Below are 16,851 nucleotides of genomic sequence, written 5' to 3' on the forward strand. Positions count from 1 at the left end.
CTCCTCCCAATCCAAGCTCCACCAACCTTCACGCAGGCTTGACTGGAGGGAACTGCTAAAACCTTCCAAAAGGCAGCGACGCGAGCGCCTGCCTAAGAACTTCAGCAAAAGAGCTGCAACGCACAGCAGAAACACAAACACAGGAGCCACAAAACTAGCAAGACGACTTCACTGGACTTCAAACAGCACATCAAGCACATCGGTAAGATTTAAGAACAGACACAGTAATTGAACAATGGAAAGCACTGCGTGATGAAACCTTATACTGCACAAGTGTATTGCATTCATGTGCACTACATGACCTGCTGATCTGAGGACTCACACTACTCCGATCCCTTCACTGGTTACCGGTGGCTGCCCGCGTCCGTTTCAAAACATTAGTACTTGCGTACTGTTCTGTGAACGGATCGGGTCCAGTCTACATCCAGGAAATGGTCAAACATTACACTTAAGCCCGTTCATTCCGCTCTGCTTCTGCCAATTGGCTTGTTGCTCCCTCACTGCAAGCTAAACACTCATCAAAATCACGACTGTTTGCTGTCCTGGCGCCTAAATGGTAGAATGAGATCCCCATGGACATCCGGATAGATGAAAGTTTACACATCTTCCGCCGCAACCTAAAAACACACCTCTTCCAAATATACCTTGAATACAATTTTAAACTGACAATTGAGTAGCACTTAAATGGCACTTTGTAGTTTTGCTTTTTTGAAGAAATTGTACTTTCTGGATTCTTGTTGTTCTGGGTTTGTACCCTCATGGTTGAATGCACTTATTTTAAGTCATTTTGGATAAAAGCGTCATCTAAATTAAATGTAATAGAAAAAGGACATCTTCTGCTGCTGCTTCATACAATAAGCTCCTTGTAGTAGTTGCAGCCTTAGAGCAGTTTTGACTTGAATTACATGCTCAGAACTGTTTGAGTCGGCCTTGTTTATTCCCTGTAGCAGTGAAACTGATGCTAATGTAGACAGTGCTAACAGGAAGTGAAACCAATATTGATGACATGGAACTGCAAAGAGGGATGTCCTTAATCGATTCTCTATGTGGAAAATAATCAGTGTATTTAAAATTATTGCGTAAGTGTAAATAAGTATAAATGCATAACCATGGCCTGATGAAATCAAAACCTTATTATCAATGTTAGAGTTTATGTAATGGAAGGAGGTTCTTTATTAACACGTGTGAAAGTCAAAATGAACTGTTTGTTTTGCATACATTAGCATAGGAACAGAAGAGTACAGCTTTGCAGGTACTGCTTATATCAGCTCATCTTTGAAAGCAGGAGGCACAGCAAGTAAAAAACATAGAGTTCAACATTTTACAACATCGTTTATTAGGTAAGTCGATTTTTTTTTACCTTATCAACCATTTTTTGTCCATATTTGGTGTTTGGAGTCTGAGACTTACAGCTTGGCTCATTTATTTTGCAGATTTTTTATGATGTTTGTTTAATTCATTCATTCTTGTATTAAAAAAAGGAAATGGTACTTAAAGATAGACCTTTAATTTCTAGATTTGCAATATATATTCAGGAAGTAGGTGTTCATAGGGTATAACATTTTAAATGCAATGATGGTTGTTACTACATACTATAGTCTCATTAGTCTGTTAAATGTACGACATGACAGCTCCCAGAAGTGAAGCCAAATCATCTCGATTGTCACCTGGTGGGTTAACCAAGCTAAAAGTCAAAGTACACATCGGTTCGATTTTGCTCACAGATGAGGTTTGTTCAAGTGTTTGTTCAACTTTTTGTGGTGAATTGGATTTAAACGCATTATTGATTCGCAACTAGTAGAACATCTGTGTCGGCAGAACTTCGATACCGCTGCTCTTGACCACAATCACCACTGCGCAGACTTTGCCGTCAAAAGTGAGGTAAAAAGCCAAATTGGTAGCCCCCATATGAGGCAGATTTAGTTTCAGTTTAAATCAGTAGTAAAGTATTGTATATTTGTAAATGCAGCCTATCATTCCTACAACTTGATTGATGTTTGTTCACTTCCTTTGGTTCAGGTCCGTAGACCATGGTGAACAGCGAGGTGATTCTCGCGGTGTACATAATAACCTTCGTGATTGGCTTCCCAGCCAACCTCCTGGCTCTCTATGCCTTCAGTGTCAAGATCCATGTCAAGGCAAATCCAACAGACATTCTGCTACTCAATCTGACCGTCTCCGACCTGCTCTTCTTGCTCATCCTTCCTCTGAAGATGTATGAGGCAGATTTAGACATGAAGTGGAATCTGCCCCAGTTCCTGTGCACCCTCACCGCCTTCATCTTATTCTCCACCATCTACACCAGCTCCTTGTTGCTGATGGCTGTCAGTCTGGTTCGCTACGTTGCACTCGCCTTCCCTATCACCTATCATCGGCTGCACAAACCTGTGTATGCAGTAGTGATGGGTGCAGTCATTTGGCTGATCTCCTTTGCACAATGCAGTATACCTGCCATCGCCCTGAACCACCCATCTCTAGCGTCCTCCCGATACGTTTGGAGCTTTTCATTGTTCTCTGCCTTGTACCTCTTGTAATTTGTGTTTACTGCTATGTGCAATGCATCTTGATCGTGTACAGCCGCCCCAGGATATCTCGCATGCAGAAGCAGAAAGCCATCGGTATGGCCTTGGGGACTCTGGCCGTGTTCCTCATTTGCGTGCTACCATACAATATCTCTCATGTAGTGGGTTTCATTGAGGGTAAGAGCCGAGAATGGAGGTACTATGTTTTGATGCTTAGCACCTTCAACACCTGCATCGATCCCATCATCTTCTACTTTTCTTCCTCTAGCTTCCACTGCAACAGTAAAAAGTCAATTTTCAGGAAACATACACTCACTGTTTCAGAGTTACAAAATCAGGGCACAGGCTCTAACCCAGGGTAAAAGACACTTTCCAGCTTTAATGTTATTATTGTCATGTATATTATTCCATTCGTTATCCATTTATTAGCTCTACCGCTTATCCTGGAGCCAATCCTACCCAGCAATAAGTACCATATGCTTCTGAGGTTGTTTTAATGCAAGCTTAAATTTCACATTTATTTATCTTTATAAAACAATGTCTTAAAACATCTGAAGTGTGATATGATCCTGTTGAAATTGACTGTGTTGCTTTTGAAAAACAATGTATAGACATTATATTTGCATATTGTTGAGATATCTATGTTTTGTTCTTTATCTTCTGACTATGTTTTACCTATATCCTATGAATAATATCAGCTGTATAGTCTTTATAATCAATATTGCATAATACAAAGTTGACTGTTAACTGGTTAACTGAAAACAACATGTTTTCTACCGTTGGCTCCTCAGACGAACTGTGAGCCAGAAGGATGGAAACAGGAACTTGATACCCAGACAATACTTAGAATAAGCTTAGCTACAACTGTTTTTTCTTAGAATAAGGTGTCATCTTTTTGACTCAGATGTAGGGTCAATCACAGGTTACAACCACAGAAAGGGCAACGTAACAGGAACCAGACATAGCAACCAACTGGTAACCATGCACATGAACTTGTGACATTCTGATAAGTGAAATACAATTTGAGGTGAATGTGAGGTGAACAAATCTGCATAGCTGCACATTTAGGAAGCAGCATACCTTAGACCAATAACGGGGTCTCCTCAAAAGGGAACCTCCTCTGTGCCGCGCCCTGGGTCTGATTATATATACTGTGGACTTAGGATAAAACGGGGCTTCTTCCTGGTGACGTGTCCGGCAGAGACCAAGAATTCTGTAAGTATATGATAATTGTTCTTATACAATAAACTTATTAGTGTGAAACTTTTGAACGTGGAACTTGTCTGAATTATTAACCTTTCCCATTTGAACCTTGAATTCACAAACACGACGCCGGTCCGGGCGAGGACCGGACTCAACAATATGCAAAATTCCAAATGTTATTATTTTACTATTTTCTCTATTTTTGAATGGGAATTCAAATCATTTGCGCCCTTGACACAGTAGCTTGTGTTTCCTTTAACGCAGGCCAGCCACTCTTCTGCACGCATGATTTCTGTAGGCACACATGTAGAATATACCACCAAAAAAAAAAAGTCAGAAATAAAGCCACAAGGCATTTTCTTCAGCACAGAGATAGGCCAAGTACAAGATAGTGGAACAATAACAAGTTATAGACAGAAAATATATTTTTCTCTTAGTTATCCTGTATATCTGATGATACACAGACAGCTTCCAGTTCTGTAACTTTTAAATGCGAGTTATGTGAATGTAGTGACCTCTCCATAGAGAGAGATTTTTTTGTTCATATTGGAACACATCTTCGAAGTAACGAGACTGTTAGTTGTGTGTTTCTTGGTTGCCCTTTCAAGACAAATATTTACAGCACATTTTATACACACAAAAGAGAAAGCATCATCCACACACACTTAAAGATTTAAAAACAGTGTAGTTGCATTTGTGCACCCATTGCAAGTGTCAGATACCTCTGATAATGTGAGAGCTGGCTGTTCTGCTGATGTATCATATGGTGATGTTGAAACTGAGTCAGTGACAGAAAATGATGATGGTGTTGTTGAATTGCCCGAACTAATTCACCGAAAAATAGCAGTAATATTATTAAGACTGGAAAATATATTTCAAATTCCAGCAAAAGGCGTAGATGAGTTATTGGAAGAGTTGCATTTTTTGTTAAGTTCAGCTAGTGTGCCTGTCACAAAGCGTACAGTTACAGAATTTTTCAAAAGTCATAACCTCCATATTGGTCAGGCTGTTATTGAAGAACTTGCCAATTCTTTGTGTGTTTCTAACCCTGTAGCTAAACTTTTGGGAAAGTGCTGCCCTCTTGCCACTTCTTATAAAAGAAAACAATACTACAAGCTACATTTTAGGGTTGTAGAGCCTATTGAATATTTATTTGTAGGCCAAAGGAGATAATTTCAGTACATCCCTTTATTACAGTCTAAGCAGGAAATACTGAATACAATAAATTACTGGATAAAGTAATTGAAGGACATATAGCTCAAGAAAATAGAGAGGATTTGCATGGAGATCAGCGGGTTTACAGGTCTTTCGAGATGGTGAACTTTATATAAAAAATTGCTTTGTAGCTGTTGAGGAGTTGAGAATTTCCATCGAACTTTATATTGACGATTTTGAGGTTTGTAATCCTCTTGGGACCTCACGCAAAAAGCACAAGCTTTGTGGAGTATAATGGGTCTTGGACAATTTGCCTCCTGGCTCTCATTCTGCTCTCTCATCAATTTATTTGGCTGTTCTTTGTAAAAGTGAAGATTTGAGGACATTTGGATATGATGAAGTGTTGGCTCCACTTTTGAAAGATCTGGTCTTTTTGGAGCAACATGGTGCGTTCATCAGTCAGTTGAACGAGTTTATCAAAGAGACTGTGAATAGCGTAATAGCTGACAACCTAGGAGCCCATGGGCTGGCAGATTTTGTAGAAAGTTTTTCCGCTGCATATATCTGTAGATTTTGCACAGCCAAGAAAGCAGAAATCCAGTCATTTACTGCTGGATATTTTGAGCGTAGAACACGGGAACTTCATGAAGCCCATGTGAAGACTGCACTCGAAACAGCAAGTTCGTGCTGTGGAGTTAAACGGGATTGCATTTTGGGTAAGAATCTCACCCATTTTCATGTCACAGCAGGCTACCCTCCAGATGTAGCACATGATCTATTGGAGGGCGTAGTACCTGTGGAGCTTGCTCATTGTTTTTGTCTTTTGATCTCTAAGAAATATTTCACCTTAGAAAAACTTAACAATTTGATTCAAAATTTCGAGTACAGATGGGGGGATAGAACCAGTCGGCCTCACGCAATACCACAGACTTTCTCAGCAAAAAAAAACATTGGTGGAAATGCACACGAAAATTGGTGTCTGCTTCGATTGTTGCCTCTGATTATTGGTTCACTTGTTCCAGAGGATGAACCTGCATGGCATGTTATTTTGGATCTCAAGGACAAACTGGAGCTTTCTGTAGCCCCTGTCCACTCTGATGAGTCGATTTCATATCTTGAGTGCAAAATCAGTGAACATCGCCAGAGATACCAAGAGCTTTTTCCAAACAACCGTCTTCTCCCTAAACATCATTATTTGGAGCACTACCCTGTTTTGATTCGCCCATTTGGGCCTCTTGAGATTTGAGGCGAAACATAGTTCCTTTAAACAGATTGCTCGCCATACCAACTGTTTTAGAAACATACCTCTCATACTTGCCAGAAAACATCAGCTCACAATTGCCTCTGACTTGCACTCTTTTGACCATAGGACACCTTTGGAGGTAACTAGTGTGTCATCAGTACCAATTGATGTTTTGCAAAGTGACATTGCGCTTGCTATTAAGCAAAGACTACCAGATGAGGCTGATGTGCATATTACAAAAAGTGTGTCATACAATGGTATGAACTACAACAAAGGAATGATTGTTGTCCATGGGCAATTATTTGGTCTACCCGAGTTTGCTGAAATTCTGCAGATTTGTGTTTTGCAAGGCAAGATACATTTTATTGTGAAAAAGTTCACCACTTGGTATAGAGAACACTTTAGAGCTTTTGAACTTGACACGTCACATGTGAGGGAGGTGTCTCTGATTGAGCATGGGGAACTACTTGATGACTACCCATTAGCTGCCTATTCAGTGGGAGGCCTGCGTCTGGTTACTCTGAAGAGATACATTCACTTACAGGGAAAACGGGAATAATGTTTGTAAGTATTTTCCTCCCACAACACTTGGCATAGTAAGTTGTAAAATCAGTAATTGGGCACTTGTGTTTTGAACTTGTTTACAGCTTGCCTTAATGGCTGATAATATCTGCCCAGCTTTAAAAAAGCCTGACAGTTGTCGTCATCCTTGTGACTTACCTGTTCCTCAGTGCTCAGTTACAAATCAAATGGTACTTGAAATAATGCTTTTTAAGATTTCCCTGCAGTAGAGGTAATTTTTTAACTTGTTAGTGAGAGTAAGGTTAAATCAGAATACCTGTAAAGCGGAGTACTACATATCACATAAGATCCTAGTTTTGATTAAAAAACATTAAAAAAAATATCAGCACAAAGTGGAATCTATTGTAAATTATATACTATAAAAACTAATAATATAAAGTATCAAACAGATGTTCCTTAGACCATGTATATACACATACCCACACATTACCACTACTAATTATAAATTATTATAAGTGCCTCTGATTTTTTTATTGTGAAATATTCAACCAGTGTTTTTGTTGTTTATTGTTTAGGTTTACACAATGGCCCACACTGTAAGAATGAGGATTATCCTTGGTGAAGATGATGCCAGGAAGCTAATTCTGCCAGCAGGGACACCGGACTCCATAGAGGAATTGTGCCAGACAATAAAGACAAGTTTTGGATTACAACAAGATTTTCGTCTGCAATATCAAGATGCTGATTTTTGAAATGACTTCATAAACCTGTCAGAAATCTCAGAAATAGATAACAAAGCAACTTTAAAGGTTGTATACTTGTATACTTAAACTTGCAAAGTTCTACAGAAGCTGAGGCAATGACACGTCAACCTCTCGCAGTCCAAAGCTCACCAGATGCCTTATCAATCTCCTCTGTTAACTTGGATAACACAGACCCCGCCTCATCTTCAGGTTCATCAGGATCTCCAAGGCTCTCAGTTTGGCCAAGTGTCTTCACTGTCCCTAGTTTTAGATATGAGGCTGAACTGCAACTAGAAAAGGCCAATGCTGATTGCAGTTCTAGTGGAACTCTTTTGAGCCCCTCACCGAAACTGAAATCCCTCATTCTAGAAGGACTGGCAGAAGGAATTATTAAATTCAAAGCCTACCCAACTGACAATGATCTGAACGATGTAGCGGAAGCACTTGTGAAAAAGCATCCCATCTTCAATGGCTGTTACGGGTAGGGATGAGCGAGTACAGCATTATCTGTATCTGTTAACCATATGAATTATCCGTATCCGTACTCGGAGTGGGCGGGGTCTAACCCGGAAGTGGGTGTGATTTAACCCGGAAGTGGGCTGGTTCAACGTAACTTTCTTTTTTAACTTTGAAATTATTTTATGATTTTTTTATTTTTATTTTTTTTTTATTTATTTCCACACCAGATGTGTGTGTGTGTGTGTGTGTGTGTGTGAGTGTGTGTGTGAGTGAGTGAGATGCGAGGGACGTTCACTGTCTCCCGGAGAAATGAACACTCTGTGTTTTTAGTATAGAAAATCGTGAATTATATTCGTTCACAAGTCATACAGACTGGTTTTGTTATTTTCACTTTACATTAACACTTAAAGTTTAGTGCAGTGTAATTGTTTGGCGTGATAATTAAATGCCAGTCTGATAATAAATGACAATTTCAAACCATACAAACTGTCATGTTGTACTGTATTTAATAGAGGTTTACTTTACTGTAAAGTAAGTGTAAATGTAAAGTGAAAATAACAAAACCAGTCATATTGACTTGTGAACAAATATAATTCATGTCTTTCTATACTAAAAAACACAGAGTGTTCATTTCTCCGGGAGACAGTGAACGTCCCTCGCATCTCACTCATCAAGACTCGTACCCGAAGACCCAGTCGGGAAATTAACAATCATTTCTGCTTCCTTGACTGAGCCTATGGAACAGTCCCGATGCGCAGTGAACCTGAGTGACTGAACGACAGAGAGCTGTTCTGTGAGTGAGTGAGCAGAGCCGTGTGTGAAGGGGAGGAGCGCTGTGACGCTGTGTGAGGATTTTCATTCAGTCCGAGCACAGATAATGACTGCGATTACTCGTATTATACTCGTAGTCGGCAAAAGTGCTTTATCCGTACCGGATACTCGTTTCAGCCGAGTATCCGGCTCATCTCTAGTTACGGGTGGAAGATCAGCCTCAAGTATAAAATGGCCAACTTCCGGACCAAACTTAGAGGCCTGGGATGTTATGAGGTGACGATAAATTCACTGAAGAACAAGTCCCAAGACAAACGTCAGGCAGCGTTGAATGTGAAAAAGCCCAGAAGGGCAGAAGTCAATTACTGTCCGCAGCATCCAAAAGGTGAAACCACTGAAACTCTGGAAAACGAGAGAGTTGCACTGCTTTCGGAGATAAAGAAGAGAAACAATGGCCCTCTGGTGACAGAGAAAATGGAGAAGACCTTCTCATATAGAAGGCAAGAAGTTCTTCAAGGAGAGCCCTTGGTTGCCGACTTCAAAAGCAGATGGCCAGCTCTGTTCACTCAGAACAAGGTACATGTCATGTGGTTTTACATATGCCCCCAGACCGCGCACACACGGAGTACAAAAGATAATGACAAATCAAATATAATAGTGTGGAACAGTTTTTCTCCTCATTGACATTGATAGAATATAGTGATCAACCAGCTAGTGATTAATTGTTCATCCTTCCTATGTTGTATATTGTTGTAATTTTTGAATTAGGTGAGTAACAAGTGCATTGTTGATGTTTTTCAGATCGATAAAGAGTTCATGCGCATATCAACTGTACCTCTGCTATCTACATTGTGACAACCCTGGAGTTGTCTCCTCTGCTTGGCTGTGTTTTCAGGCTCCTGTGGGCGGAGTCACACCGATGATCAGTGGGAATGAGGCACACCTGTGGAACCACTACTTGGGAGCCCTGCAGACTGGTCTCTGTCTCTCTCTCATTCACCGGGTTTACCTCCACAGGGGCATGTGGAGGTTTTGTTTGTAGTTATTCTGACTAGAATAAAGACTGTAACTACAGAACTTTGTGGCTGTCTGTGGTTCTTGTTACACCCTGAGCAAAGGTGTAACAACATTCTTTGCTGAGCTTGACTGGCACTCTTCACGCATGATGGAGATCTTTGGAGGCAAAGGTGGGGCAGCTGGAAGAAAAATTCGACCTCATGGTGGCCATCCATCTTCAACAAGACTGAATTGTGTTGCACTAAAGTGTTTGACCAATGTAAACTAAACGTAAATGAATTAAACTACACTAAGTAGCTACAAACATTTTAACTCAATTAAAAGCACATAAGTTGAATGAACATATTCAAATGACATTCAACCCACACATCTGTGGTGTTCAAGTAACACAATCAAGATAGACTGATATAACTTGATTTGTTTAGATGGAATATAAGTGGCAAGATACAATTACGTTCACCCAATGAATTATTTTTTTGAGTGTAGACTGGACAGGTGTTTTGAACGATGGAGAGAGATGGGAATAGTAGTATTGGACCAGTTGTTCGAGAGAGGTGTACTGAAGTCATTTGAACAGCTTAAAGATAAGTATGAGTTACTAACCAAAGACTTCTACAGATATTTACAAATAAGACATTATTTATTATACACATCAAGAATGGGAAAAGCTCTGCTCACCACCATCCAAAATGGAACACTTCTTCATATCGGCAATTCAAGGAACAGTGAAAGCAAAGTTCATATCACATTTATACAGGATATTGCAGGAAGAACTAAAGGAGAATAATTTGGATATTAAAGAAAAATGGGAACTAGAGATGAAAATAACAATTTCTGATGAACAATGGGAAAAATCATTCGAACAGGGACACAGAGTAACCAGTTGTCCTAACTGGAAGGAATTTGGATGGAAGCTTAAAATGAGATACTTCAGAACTCCACTTATAACATCCAAATGGAGCATCACATCAGAACAATGTTGGAGGGGTTGTGGCAAGGTGGGAGACCATACACACATATTTTGGGAATGTCCAAAGCTATCAGAATACTGGCAAAAAATACAAAATGAAAAAAAAACTTGTTTATTTATAGACATACCATTAGAACCATCACACTTCATTTTAGGGATACTGTCTGATAACCTTGAAGAAAATAGCCAGACAAAACTTCTGAGAGTCCTTCTTTTAATAGCAAATAAACTAATAACAGCCTCCTGGCTGAAGCCACAGCCCCCCACAATAACCCAATGGAGGGGTAGAATTCAAGATATGTACAGGATGGAATACTTGACTGCACTATTACAACTGAAAACAGAGGTTTTTAAAAACAACTGGTCCCCGATTGCTCTACATTTCCATCTGATATGAGCAAAATATATATATATACACTCCTGATCAAAATCTTAACACCAGTTAAAAAATTGCATGAATTAGCATTTTGCACTGTTGGATCTTAGGAAGGTTCTAAGTAGAGCTTCAAAATGCAAAAAGAAGAAATGGGAACAAGAGACCAAAAGTTGTGAGCAGGCAATTTATTGAAAACAACAATTTAACTCAAATAGGCTGTTCATCAGCTGATCAAAAGTTTATGACCACAGCCTTTAAAAGCCAAAATCTGTCAAGTAATCACACTGTGAAGATCTCTTGATGGCAAAAGCAAAACAGCTCACCGTCTTTGAACGTGGTAGGATTGTTGAACTGCATAAAAAAGGCCTCTCACAACGTGCCATCGCTGCTGAGGTTGGACGCAGTAAGACAGTCATTTTTCATTTCTTAAAATATCCTCAGGGTTATGGAACAAAAAAATCAAGTGGTAGACCCAAAAAAATCTCACCGGCGCTGAGCCGGAGGTTCTGAATGGCTGTCCGTCAAGACACGGGACGATCCCCGTCCCAAATTAAGGCCATTACTGGTGCTGACTGCAGCCCAATAACCATCAGACGGCATCTGCGAAGGAAGGGCTTCAAGAACAAGAAACGCTTCAAAGGCCACGTCTCCTTCAACGCCACAAAATTGCCCGTTTAGACTTTGCAAGGGAGCACCAAACATGGGACATTCAAAGGTGGAAGAAAGTTTTATTCTCTGACGAGAAAAAGTTTAACCTTGATGGTCCTGATGGCTTCCAACGTTACTGGCATGACAAGGAGATGCCACCTGAGATGTTTTCTACGCGGCACAGTGGAGGGGGCGCCATCATGATCTGGGGTGCTTTTTCCTTCAATGGAACAATAGAGCTCCAGGTTGTGCAGGGGAGTCAAACAGCAGCTGGCTATGTGGAGATGTTGCAGCGGGCATCCCTCATGACTGAGGGCCCTCGTCTGTGTGGTAACGACTGGGTTTTTCAGCAGGACAACGCTCCAATTCACAATGTCGTCTGACCAAGACTTTTTTCCAGGAGAATAACATCACTCTTTTGGACCACCCTGCGTGTTCCCCTGATCTTAATCCAATGAGAACATTTGGGGATGGATGGCAAGGGAAGTTTACAAAAATGGACTTCAGTTCCAGACAGTGGATGCCCTTCGTGAAGCCATCTTCACCACTTGGCGCAACATTCGCACTAGCCTTTTGGAAACACTTGCATCAAGCATGCCAAAACGAATTTTTGAAGTGATCAACAATAATGGTGAAGCTACTCATTACTGAGTCAGTTTTTGACACTTTAATTTCTGTTTTAGGAGGTTTTTTTTGAGCTGTGGTCTTAAACTTTTGATCAGCTGATGAACAGCCTACTTCAGTTAAATTGTTGTTTTCAATAAATTGCCTTCTCACAACTTTTGGGCTCTTGTTCCCATTTCTTCTTTTTGCATTTTGAAACTCTACTTAGAACCTTCCTAAGATTCAACAGTGCAAAATGCAAATTCATGCAATTTTTTAACTGGTCTTAAGATTTTGATCAGGAGTGTATATATATTGCTTTTGTTTTCCCTTTGTTTCCCCTTTTAAGCAATGGACATATGCAGGTCATACTATTTCAGAATAATGTCTAGATTAAATGTTATGTGAAATGTATTGTGTCTGAGGACATTGTTAATCGGTAACTTGATTTTGATATATTTGGATCATGATGGCTTGGACCCGAGACATACATGGACAGTTAACCCCAGTAACCTAAGACTTGAACCCGTGATACCCAATTTCATGTTAAAAACGATGTACTGTATGACTGTATTTGACAAAAGGAAATAAAAAGAAGTTCAAATTAAAAAAAAAAGAAATTGACCTGGGAACATTAACTCACAAACAACTAACAATGCTGTGAGAGATGCTGATACAACTACATATTTGTCTTATGAACTGTGTAGCTTTTGAGTATGACGACGACAACAGCAATAAGGATCTAAGGCAAAGTCGACCGGGACGCAAGATTATGGGAAACTTTGCTGATGACCTTGGGTTTTCTTGAGGCTTACCTGGACCAGGTGGAGGAGTTCTGGGCGGAGAGAGAACAGATGGACTTGGTGAAGAATGAAGATGCCCTTCAGTCGGTGCTGAAGAGGCTCCAGGTGGCAGGACAAAAAGTGAAGGGAAAGAATGCAAAGAAAGCCGAGGGACACAAGTTATGTAACGTTTTATGAGGGACGCTTATGTCCCTTCTTTAGCTTTGAGACGTATTGCGAAAACATCGAAACATTACCAACTCTATAACTATTTACTACTTATACAGAAAGACGTAAATATGTAGCCATACGTTAATTGTTTGATGTAATGTTATCAGTAAAAAGTGAATTTGCAATTAAGTTACTGTAATCTTAATTTATTCCTCAATGCAGAGCTGATTTGGAGAATCAAATCTACTGGAGGCGGAAGGATATTGTGGGATATGTTGTGTGTGTATTGTCCTAAACCCTCAGATGTCTCAAATGACATGGAACTGCAGAGAGGGATGTCCTAAATCGATTCTCTATGTGGAAAAATAATCCGTTTATCTTAATTTATCTTGTAGGTGTAAATAAGAATAAATGCAGACCCATGGCCTGCTGAAATCTAAACCTAATTATCATGTTTAGAGTTAATGTAGTGGGAGGAGGTTCTTTAGTAACACGTAGGTAAGTCAAAATGAACCTGCTGTTTTGGATTTTGTTAAAGATTAACCAACTCGTGGCTCCATATACGGTCAAATAAATTTGACTCTAGGCCACATCAAACGACTGCTTACTCAGATGACGTCTCTGTTTCATATCTATTTTTAAGAGCGACTCACCTCTTTGCGGAAATCATTTGATATCAGCTCATCTTTGAAAGCTAGAGGCACAGCAACGGAAAACAATACATACAACTCTATTTGTTTCTTCCTTGAAGCCTTAACATTTCTAAAACGTCTTCTCTTAGGTAAGTAGATATATGTTTACCTTATGAACATAACCTTTCCACATCTGGGGTGTGGAATCTGAGATTGAGAGCGTGGCTCAAATATTTTGAAATTTGTCTGTATTACTTATAATTACTTTACTCCTTATTATTACTTTACTTTATTAACTTATTCATTCTTGTGTCGAAAATAAAAATGATAATAAAAGATAAGAGATTTGATTCCTAGATTTGTAGTATATTAACATACAGTGACTAAATACTTGGGTGAGATTATCACTAACGGTTTGCTTGCAGATATACAGGAAACCTTGCAAGTTCTGCAAACAACACAAAACATTTCTACATGTGACCCTCTACTGACATCACTACCACACAGGATTCCAAATTTAGTTGCTTGAACCCTTATAGTTGAGCCTACATGTGAATATTGCACTGTGTCTTTATCTCTTTATTCAAAAGGTATTGTTAAATAATCTAGAGGGATTTTAATAAAGTTAAAATAATATGACACTTATGGTCAATTCAAGGTTAAACCCACATCTTGGAAATCAGGATGTTTGACGATAAGTTGCATCTTATTTTCTGAGTGAAATGCAAACTCTTAATTATTTACATATTTCTTATTAAGCATTATCTTATATTGCAGTAATTTTGATAATAGTCACACATGTGACACTATAAAATTGATTAGTCATAAATTATCTACAGAAATTGTTTGAAATGATGATTCGTAATTACTTTTCCATTGTTTTCTGTTGTGGCGTTTTTAGTTTTTCAGTAAAACAGCTCGACCTCAAACGACTGCTTACTCAGCTGATGATTCTGTTTCATATCTTATTTTAAGTGCGACTCACCTCTTTGTGGAAATCATTTGATATCAGCTCATCTTTGAAAGCTAGAGGCACCTCAACGGAAAACAAAACATACAACTCTATGTGTTTCTTCCTTGAAGCCTTAACATTTCTAAAACGTCTTCTCTTATTTAAGTAGATATATGTTTACCTTATGAACATAACCTTTCCACATCTGGGGTTTGGAGTCTGAGATTGAGAGCGTGGCTCATTTGTTTTTAAATTTTTCTGTATTACTTGAGTGAGATTATCACCAACGGTTTGCTTGCAGATATACAGGGAACCTTTCAAGTTCTGCAAACAACACCAGAGTTAACCCTTTTTTGCATTTATTTACTTCAACTGAACATACCATGTTTACCATCTAGCTCCAGTCACGCCAGCCCATCTCATAACTTTATCCAGTCTGCCTGCAAGAAGTATGTGTTCATAGTGAATAACCTTTTAAACGCAGCTAGGAACAAACGTCAACACCGTCCACTCCTGAAAGACACCATGTTTTGCAGCTGAGAAACGTACCAGTTTTAATCAGAAGTAAAGTATTGTACATTTTTATATGCAGCCTATCATTCCTACATTCTGATCGATGTTTGTTCACTTCCTTTGGTTCAGGTCCGCAGACCATGGTGAGCAGCGAGGTGATTCTCGCGGTGTACATAATAACCCTCGTGATTGGCTTCCCAGCCAACCTCCTGGCTCTCTATGCCTTCAGTGTCAAGATCCATGTCAAGGCAAATCCAACAGACATCCTGCTACTCAATCTGACCGTCTCCGACCTGCTCTTCTTGCTCATCCTTCCTCTCAAGATGTACGAGGCGGATTCAGACATGAAGTGGAATCTGCCCCAGTTCCTGTGCACCCTCACCGCCTTCACCTTGTTCTCCACCATCTACACCAGCTCCTTGTTGCTGATGGCTGTCAGTCTGGTTCGCTACATTGCTCTCGCCTTCCCTATCACCTATCATCGGCTGCACAAACCTGTGTCTGCAGTAGTGATGAGTGCAGTCATTTGACTAATCTCCTCAGCACACTGCAGTATAACTATCATCACCCAGCACCACCCATCCCTAGCCAGCGAAACCCCTGATGGCCAGGCCCATGCTTGCTATGAGAACTTTATGGAGAAGCAGCTGGATGTCGTCCTCCCGATACGTTTGGAGCTTTTCATTGTCTTCTGCCTTGTACCTCTTGTAATTTGTGTTTACTGCTATGTGCAATGCATCTTGATCGTGTACAGCCGCCCCAGGATATCTCGCATGCAGAAGCAGAAAGCCATCGGTATGGCCTTGGGGACTCTGGCCGTGTTCCTCATTTGCGTGCTACCATACAATATCTCTCATGTAGTGGGTTTCATTGAGGGTAAGAGCCCAGAATGGAGGTACTACGTTTTGCTGCTTAGCACCTTCAACACCTGCATCGATCCCATCATCTTCTACTTTTCTTCCTCTAGCTTCCACTGCAACAGTAAAAAGTAAATTTTCAGGAAACGTAAAGTCACTGTTTCACAGTTACAAAATCAGGGCACAGGCTCTAACCCAGGATAAAAGACACTTTCCAGCTTTAATGTTATTATTGTCATGTATATTATTCCATTCGTTATCCATCTATGAGCTCTACCGCTTATCCTGGAGCCAATCCTACCCAGCAAGAAATACCATATGCTTCAGAAGTTGTTTTAATGCAGCTTAAATTTCACATTTATTTGTCTTTATAAAACAATGTCTTAAAAAATATGAAGTGTGATCTGATCCTGTTGAAAGTGACTGTTGCTTTTGAAAAAAAATGTAGACCCTTTAAAAAAAAGAATGCAGAGACATTTTATTTGCCAGTCTATTCTTGTTCTTAGAAATGATGGCTATTTCATGTAAGAAATTGAGAGGAAACTGAAAATGTCCTACAACGGTGTGAACTACTCTCTTCCCTTCAGAGAACAGCACAACAGGCTCTAACCAGAGTAGAAGGAGAAGTGGGGGGGGGGTTGCACAACTCAGCAAAAAGACAAGTACACTCCTGATCAAAATCTTAAGACCAGTTAAAAAATTCCATGAATTT

At 39.8% G+C, this 16,851-nt stretch overlaps 2 pseudogenes; both read left to right on the forward strand.

Moving 5' to 3' along the window:
- Positions 1 to 2,030: 2,030 nt before the first annotated feature.
- On the forward strand, positions 2,031 to 2,884 carry LOC133013915 (free fatty acid receptor 3-like; annotated as a pseudogene).
- A 12,538-nt stretch (positions 2,885 to 15,422) lies between these two features.
- LOC133013916 (free fatty acid receptor 2-like) lies at positions 15,423 to 16,343 on the forward strand (annotated as a pseudogene).
- The last annotated feature ends 508 nt before the right edge of the window (positions 16,344 to 16,851 follow it).

Source organism: Limanda limanda, chromosome 11 (genome assembly GCF_963576545.1).
Source record: "Limanda limanda chromosome 11, fLimLim1.1, whole genome shotgun sequence".
Classification (NCBI taxonomy): domain Eukaryota; kingdom Metazoa; phylum Chordata; class Actinopteri; order Pleuronectiformes; family Pleuronectidae; genus Limanda; species Limanda limanda.